Source organism: Pinus tabuliformis, chromosome 3_1 (genome assembly GCF_031772625.1).
Source record: "Pinus tabuliformis cultivar Carrire ecotype Pingquan chromosome 3_1, CPIR1, whole genome shotgun sequence".
NCBI classification, from domain to species: domain Eukaryota; kingdom Viridiplantae; phylum Streptophyta; class Pinopsida; order Pinales; family Pinaceae; genus Pinus; species Pinus tabuliformis.
In genome coordinates, this window is record NC_142301.1 from 92,951,281 (window position 1) to 92,959,381 (window position 8,101).

Sequence of the window (8,101 nt, forward strand, 5' to 3'; positions counted from 1 at the left end):
TCAAAGATTTAATGGACAATTGGCAGCAATAATTTGAAGTGGACAAAGGAGAGGATTTATAGGAGGGTATCCCCCTCATTTATGACTCCCCACTTCGAATTCTCCTTCATGTAGCTCGGAGCACAAACAACGAAATCAATGCACTAGGAGGCAGCCGAGCAAGTGGAGGATAACTTATGTTTATCTCAAGTTTTGGGAGCCAAGTCTTCCTGATTTTAAGGAAGCTGTTGGGAGCTTTAGTTGTATAAGTAGAAAGGCCTAGGGCCTCATTAGGAAGTTAGTCAAATTTTTGAATTTTTGTTGCAACATTGCTCTGCTCAACTTCGAGCTTACTTTTGTTGACAGTTTCATGTAATTCTATTATTATTTTGATAATAAATATGAGATCCTTTTTAAGCTAGCACTGAGTTACCTCAGAGGGCTAAAGATCTTGGGTTAGGGCCTAATCCAAGTAGCCAAGCTCCTCTTGTTTTTATTTATATGCTTTGTTTCAGTTTATGGATTAGTTGCTGTTAGATAAATTTCTTTCTTGGTTAATAATAGGTTGCTTTTGGTAATTTAGAAGGTTGTTTCCATTTGAGTTTTCTATAGCAGGTTGAACAGTGATAGAAAGAATATACAAAAAGGCCATCAATAGAGCGTTGACCTCCTTTCCTCCCTTTGGGACCATGAACTTAGGCCAAGACCCTCTTGCTATCACAAAAAACATAGATTTGCCTTCACCATAGGATTTCTAGCGTTGCAGTTTGTTAGAAGGTTAATGCTTTGCTTTAGATCTCTTTCACCATGCTCATTTCTGTCTTGCAATAAGTTTCCTTCCATGCTTTCTCTCACTATAGCATTTTTCAACATTTCTTTTCAGAGCTTATAATTTAGATTAGCTTGATGCAAAATTTTGTTTTTTGATGTACTTAGTTTCCTTGCTTGCTTGATCTCCTTGTTTGATTTTCAGGTCCTTTTGCAGAAAATCTCTTCTCACAGCAAGTTAGCCTACTAGCCATCACATTATCTCCCTGATCTATGCCCTACATGTTGCCCAAAGTTCACCTCAAATCTGCCTTAGTTTTCTGCGTTTTTCCATAGGATTTCTTCCTCTCTCCCAACCATATTTTCCTCTTGTAGCAATTCTTGGTGACCCTTAGGCACCTTAACACATCATCCCAGCCTTCAGCTACCCTTTCCACCCACTCTCACACCTTCAAAACCTTCAAAACTGCTCTCGACATCCTCCTATAGACCTTTTGTAGATCCCCTGTAGCCTCCTGTAGATTTTCCTGTAGGCTTCTTTTTGAAGTCCGATTGTGGGAAAAGCCTCCAGAAGGCTACCTGAGACCTCTTAGGACCCATCCACACCATACTACATCTTCTCAAGTCCCAAAACCGCCCTCCATCACCACCTAAGCACTGTCACATTCATAATCAAATAAATTACATGCATGACAATTTCACATAAAAATACATAAAAATCCAAAAAGATGTTTTTTGCTCATTTACTTCTAGAAATAGCTTGAGTAGATGTTGTTTACTTCCTGAGTAGGTGATGACATTCATTTCATGGTTCTTCATCTCTCTTTATGCAAAAGTAGGATTAGTTGGTTAAGTAGGGTTTGTTAGGTTTACTTTACATTTTAGTCTTATTTTCCTTTCTACAAGTAGAGTAGCCTCTGTAGAGTAAGCTTTCCTTTCTTTCATCACATATAGAGATTCTTCTGGAATCCATAGAAGTTGGCTTGAGCTCCTAGTGATCTTGTGCCAGCTGACCAAGTGATAGCTTGCAGTAAGAACTAGTACTTGTGCATACAACATCATCGCTTCCAAGTTTGTTACGAACTACCAGGTTGATAAAAGTAAAGTAGGAAGCCCAGGAGTTGCAGCATTATTGCTGCAATACTGGTGCTCACCACTTTTTTGGCACCGATGCTGGGGAAGTGTCAGAGTATTTTGTGATTACTGCTTTCTTTTATTTTCTATCACAACATTTTGCTAAGTAGTTTATTTCAGCAAAAGTAGTGTAGTTGTTTCTTTCAGTTTCTGCATTTCCCTGCTTTCATTTTCAATTCTAAAAATTTTGTTTCAGAAAAAATAGAATAGTTATTTCTTTCAGTTTCTGCATTTCCTTGCTTTCCTTTTCAATTCTGCAATTTCCATTTCAGCAAAAGTAGATTAGTCATTTCCTTGCTTTCGGTTCTGCATTTCATTGGCTTTCCTTTACGGTTCTGCAATTTCATTTAAACAAGTTCATTTTAGTTAGTTTCAATTTGTTTGTTCAATCAATTTTAGTTTTCCAGGTACAAGCAGTGAAAAATAACAAAAACCAACAAAAAAGATTTCCTTTCATGCCTCGTAGGAACAGAGATAATTCAAGAACCTTTAGGTGAACATCCAGGGATATTTGAAGAACCTATAGGGGAAGAATAAGAAGAAAACATCCCTCCTGAGACAATGGTTAAGAACAGAAATGCTAGGGGGAATGGAGAAAGAATAGAGGGTACCTTTCCCATCTGGGATACCAATGGGGAGACCAAAATGAAGAATATAAATCCCTCAGCCCTACCTCACTTCCATGGTTTGACCACAGAAGATCCTGACACCTTCTTGTTTGAGTTTGTTGTCATCTGTCAAACCTATGACTATGCAGAAGATGAGAAAAAGTTGAAACTATTTCCTTCTACTCTCAAGGATGCAGCATTGCGCTGGTTCATGGGGTTACCTGGTAATAGCATCACAACTTGGGCTCAGATGCAATAGGATTTTAATAACAAATACCGAGACTATTGTAGGTCAAAAGATACCAAGGAAGAAATCTTCCGAATGACCATGGGAAGTGATGAATCCTTGGAAGATTATGAAGAGAGGTTCCAGCTCAGTTACAAAAGGGCTAGGTGCACACCTGACTCTGAATCTCTAAAGTTGGTCCTACTCAGGGAAATTATGGAAGACCTTCTAGACACCCTCCATTTACTGGCTGGGGGAGACATATACCAACTACCTTATGAGGACATAAAGACTGTCTTTAGAAACCATTCTAGAGCAGCCGGAAAGAGAGGTGGGGGGAGTCAACCCATAACCAGTACCTACTCATCCAATTCATCCATCAAAGGTGAACTTGGAAACATGCTGGAAGACTTCAAGAGTGAGATGCTACAGACTCTTGCCATGCAAATGGATACCTTGCATATCAAAAGGAAACAAGAGGAAGCAAAGAGGGCTTTGGCCATTTTTTGTCCTAGGTGCACCAGGAGGCATCCTAGGAACAAATGCCCATTGCACTCTATAGAGGTTTGTTTAGTCTGTGAAAAAGATCATTCTACAGACAAGTGCCCTTCCTTGCCTGGACTTAAAGCTGTATACCAAGGGGCTGAAGGAGCCACTGAACCACTCTATTTCATGAACCAAAGGAGACTGCATGGACCTAGACCGTACCAGCAGGCGATGCAAGGGACATCTCAGGCATATTACAACCCCAACCATGTCACTTCCACACCTTCTTGGGGCCCCCCTGCTCATCCTTCTTGGTCCACACGTCTTCCTTGGTCCTTTCCATCTCAATACCATGCCCAACCAGCTGCTCATTCATTTCAAACCTATGCTCAGCCACAACCTCAATGGAATGCATCTCCTCAGGGGTGGAGGCCCCAGTAAAACTCTCTTCTTGCTCTTTTGCCTCCACCACCTGCTCAACCACAACCATTGCCTCCTACTCCACCAAGGCAACCCCAAATGCCTACCCAGCCAAACCCGAACTCAAACAACAGACAGGCTCAACAAATATATAGTGGGGAATCATCAAGCGTAACATATGCTATGGAGATTCATTAGATTAACCTGCAATCTGGGAAGGTTCTCCCAGATAACCAACCTCCACCTAGGGAGGTTGAGGAAGATAAAGAGGAAAGTGAACCTAAAGCAATCCCACCCTTTCCTAAGAGACTATCCGGGACAACATAGCCCACCCCAGAAGAGACTGAACTTCTGGGAGAATTGAAACAGTTATGTGTGAAGATACCACTTCTCCAAGCCATAAAAGATGTGCCTATATACAATAGGATGATCAAAGAGAAGTGCTTTAGGCATCTAGGCAGGCGCAAGAGAGATGCCCCAACCATCAATGTCATAGGACAACTGTCCGACCTGATGTTGGGGCAGGTAATCTGTCTGAAATATCTGGACCCTGGAAGCCCAGTAGTTGATGTCCACATTAATGGAACCATGATCCCACATACCTTGATTGATCTGGGAGTTTCCATTAATGTGATGAAAAAGGACACCATGCTCAAACTTAACCTTCAGGGCTCCCTGAGGAAGACCACGACAGTACTGCAGTTATCAGACCGCTCCACCGTGACCCTTGAAGGGATTGTGGAAGATGTGATAGTCTCCATTGATTCTTGGGAGTACCCTGCTGATTTCTTAGTTCTCTAGCTGAAAGCAAAGCTCACTGGGTATCCTCTCATGTTGGGAAGACCCTGGTTGGCTACTGTCGATGCATATATCAGCTGTCGAGCTGGGAACATGACCATTAAGAACGGGCATATGTCCAAGTAGTTAGTCTTATACCCTCTTGCCAAACCCTTGCTAGAACATGATCTACCTATATGGTTGGAGGAGGAGGATGAGGATGAAGTCTATTCTGCACCACTTTGTGCATTAGAAACCGCCATGGGTGGGAAACCGCAAGATGAGGATGATATCATTGAAAATTTAATTCAGAATCCACCCCCCAGTACCTTGCCATTAGAAGATATAGTGAAAGAAACCCAAGACAATCTCTTAACTAATCTTTGTGTGGCCGACGCAACCTCTCTCCATGTTAAGAATATAGAGTTCGGCCTAGAAGGAACCTTGAAAGTCAATCCATCCCTATCCACTTCCTATGAGAAGGAGCTTTGCAGCTTATTGAGAAAACACTTAGATGCCTTCACCTGGAGTTATAAGGAGATGAAGGGAGTGCACCCTTCAGTATGTACTCATCATATATACATTAAGGAAGATTTCAAACCAGTCAGGCAACCTCAAAGGAGGATGAATCCAACCCTTAAAGACATTATTAAAGAAGAATTGCAAAAATTACTTGATGCAAGATTTATCTACCCCATCTTTGACAGTGAATGGGTCTCTCCTTTGGTGCTAGTGCCAAATAAAAATGGTAAGTGGAGAATCTGTGTCGATTATCAGGAATTGAACAAAGCCACTAAAAAGGACCATTTTCCATTGCCTTTCATAGATCAAGTGTTAGATGGTCTGGCGAGGAAAAAGTTTTTCTCCTTCCTAGATGGGTTTAGCGGGTACAACCAGATTCAAATCAGTCTGGAAGACCAAGATAAGACCACTTTCACTTGTCCTTGGGGTACCTTTACATATCGAGTCCTTCCTTTTGGTTTGTGTAACGCTCTAGCCACTTTCCAGAGAGCAGTATTGAGTATATTTTCTTAACTGGTTCATGATGCAGTGGAGATATATATGGATGATTTCACTCCTTATGGTTCTAACTTTCAAGAAGCTTTATCTAACCTAGGAAAAGTCTTAGACGAGTGTATTGAAATGAACCTGTCTCTCAGTCCGGAAAAATGTGAATTTTTGATGACTAAAGGGACCATGCTAGGTCATGCAATATCTCAACAAGGACTGCATGTGGACCCCAACAAAGTTGCCATCATCTAAAGGGTCCCACCTCCTCAAAAGGTGAGAGATGTAAAAAATTTCCTAGGCTTAGCTGGATATTACAGAAGATTCATTAAAGATTTCAGTAAGTTAGCCTATCCATTGTTTGGTCTTTTAGGAAAAGATGTTGAGTTCATATGGTCTAAAAACTGTCAAGAAGCCCTAGATACCTTGAAAAACAACTTGTGACTGCCCCAATTTTGAGAGGCCCAAACTGGGCCCTACTGTTATAGACATATTTGGGCATTGCAACCCCAAACTCATATGTCCATAAACTAAGGGGTCTTTAGTCCCTAAAAGTGTTGTTTCATACCCTAAAGGATCATGGTTAACTAATTACATCATTTCCGAGAAGTTCGACCTGAAAAACTACTCAGAACTGGCCAAAACTGGACCATACGGATTGCTCCATGATTAAGGTGTGATGAATATTGGCTGCCACACTAGCCAGGTGCGATGCATATTGAAATGGCCTTCTGTGGGGTGCGATGAGCAAGAATAGACAAATGGAAAAGACAGTTTGCTAAGTGGATGATCGTGGAATCTTCCAGAAACTTCTCTTGTGACACTTGCCTCTCTGAATTCGCCCAAGGATGAGTAAGAAATCAATGAAATCTCCAATGGAACCAATAACTATCAATGGAATGACACTAATAAAAAACCTAGACCTGATTCACACCCTTGCAGGACATCTATAAATGGATCCCTCATCTGAGAGATCTAGAGGCTGGAATTTTGCATTTTGTAAGGAAGTGTTGTTGGTTTATCTGTGAGAAAAGACATTGCATTGTTGGGTGATTTGCTTATTCATGAGGTGAAGAGGGCTTCTACACTGGGAGGATGATGTTGGATTAGACATCTTGATTGTAATCCTCTCTTTCACTATTAATAAAGTTCTTTGAGTTTTCCTCCATATAGCCGTGTGTTTATGAATCTTATTGTTTATGAATGCAATTGTATGGTCAATGTGTTTCTGATTCCGCATTGTTTATGATGTTTTAGATGGAGATGCTTTGATGGTTTTCTGTTACTTTGACTCTACAGGTACTCTTTGAAGTGGGAAAAGTAGGAGAAGAGTGGCAAATTCTATCAAGGGAGAAAGAAATCAAGCAAGGATCAGAGCGAGAGATCCAGGTTTGTCCTCTTTTCTTCCCTCTAATCTATCACACTGAAAGGAATTCTCGAAAGGCTTTGATTGTTTGTTTCTAAGATAGCTACCCATCTTAGTGGGACTAGCAGTTCGAATCGACACTAGTTTTCCCTGAAAAAATGGCAACTCCACTGGGGATCGAATAGTTTGTTTTGTTTGTTTATTGTTTGCTTTATAAAATATAGATGGAGCCTGAAGTTAGCCATCTAGCCTTCGAAACGCGTTTGCTATGCAATTGCGAAGTAGATGAATGCTGCTTCAGTCAATCTCTGGGTTGGTTTATGAACTGAACATCTGACTTACAAGCATTCTAAGTGCCCTTGTGGTAGCTCATAACCTCATAATATCTTACCCCTATACTTTGATTTACTGTCCATCATAATTCAGCCTAAATCACTGGACTTAACTGCAAATTTTGAGCAAAAACTGTTATAGCTCCAAATCTCACTCTTATGGTTTGTGATGCTGCACTCATGGCCTAGGGCAACCCCTCCTTCCAGACCTGGTCCTAAAATTTAAAAAACAGTGTTTTATCCCTTATACGTGACATTGCCCTGAGTTAAACGCATGTACACGCGAGTCTGTGTATACCCAACCCGCGTGTATGTATTAAAACAGTTAAAAAAATAAATAATTCCTTATTTTTGGGCGGAGATCGCGGGTTTTACCTGCTGATCACCTGTTAGTGCCCGTGGCCCAACTGTTCCCAACCAACTCCTAACTAAAAAACTACTTTGGAGATGGTATAAAAAGATTTCAAAGGGAAGGCCTAAAAGAGGAGGGAGAGAAAAGAGAGCAAGATTATTATGCTGAGATTTTCCCCTTAGACCAGGTTTGAAGTCCTTGGTGCCTTCTGCACTTCCCCCATTTTGCATAGGAAACCCTTGTTTCCATGTGTATTGGTGATCATTCATTCTTTACATCACCATTGAGTAAGACTTGGAAGGAGCTCTTGTTGGAGGCTTGAGGCTGGAACGAATCCGGGAGGAAGCTTTGCTTGGAGCCTGCTGAAGGTGTTTCAGGTGAAATCTTTCTGTTATATGTACTTTACTTGCCTTTATATAAAGAAACACGTCTTGGTTCCCGAACCAATCTTTATTTGTGCTTATGAGGTTCATATTTTGAATTCTTATGCAAGTAGTTACTTAAAGATTTTTATAACTAACTTTATAGCATGAAGATGGTTTATGTATAAGTATTTGTCCATGTACTGTTGTGTTCTTTGATTGGTTTGTTTTACAGGTCAAAGGAGAAGAAGGGAACTCCAAGAAGGGTTTGGACCCTAAAGGC